Here is a 749-nt window from a genome sequence, read left to right on the forward strand (position 1 = left end):
AGTCGGAGCTGGTTGATGTGGCTCAGGGAAGGGAAGCACGGGGTCCCCTGCTAGAGCTGCTGTCCCTAGACCCGATACTGGATGAGCGGACGAAGATGGATGGAAATCCAGAGACAATGCGCCAGGTAGTTTAGAGGCATCAGGGTGCCAGATTCCAGGGTAGTGGGCTACTTTAAGACCAAATGCAGCTGCTTTGAATAAGATCGGTAGATTATACTTTATTCATCCCACAGCGGGGAAATTTGCTTATTACAGCAGCATTTTCTACAATAAAAGCAAAACAAAAGTAAACCCACAAACAGACAATGAGCAGAAGGTATGGCTGAATGTAAAGGGGCGCCAAACAAGGTGCGGTTGCCATAGTACAGAAAACAATATTGCAGTGTAAGTGAGTGACATTAAAATGAAATTGAATATGTAATTAAAATAAGGTAGTAAAAGTAGGTAACCATAATATAAATTATATTTACCTGTGACCATAAATAATACTGAAAAAGTAAGCACTTGTAATGGAAAAATATAAATACAGATAATAAAGATATAGAGTGTGTGTGGAGTAAATGAAACACAGGTGGGACTTTCTCTCAAACCTTTCTCTCAAGTCTCGGAAATTTCAAAATTGATAGTTGTTCAACCCACAAGTCCCAAAAAGTTTGCGAAGAGTGTTGGATGTTGAATGAGTTTCGGGTTTTGCTTTTAAAAATAAAAACACTAGAACTGCACGCAGTTTCAACGGGGTCCAAGCCTCC

The 749-nt window shown here is 40.2% G+C and overlaps 1 protein-coding gene across 2 annotated transcripts in view; it reads left to right on the forward strand.

Moving 5' to 3' along the window:
* LOC116698697 (cytochrome b-c1 complex subunit 10) overlaps positions 1 to 749 on the forward strand; it is a 5,898-nt gene that overhangs the window by 3,936 nt on the left and 1,213 nt on the right. The gene's annotated exons all lie outside the window — the stretch shown is intronic.

The sequence above is a fragment of the Etheostoma spectabile genome, chromosome 12 (genome assembly GCF_008692095.1).
Source record: "Etheostoma spectabile isolate EspeVRDwgs_2016 chromosome 12, UIUC_Espe_1.0, whole genome shotgun sequence".
Taxonomy (NCBI): domain Eukaryota; kingdom Metazoa; phylum Chordata; class Actinopteri; order Perciformes; family Percidae; genus Etheostoma; species Etheostoma spectabile.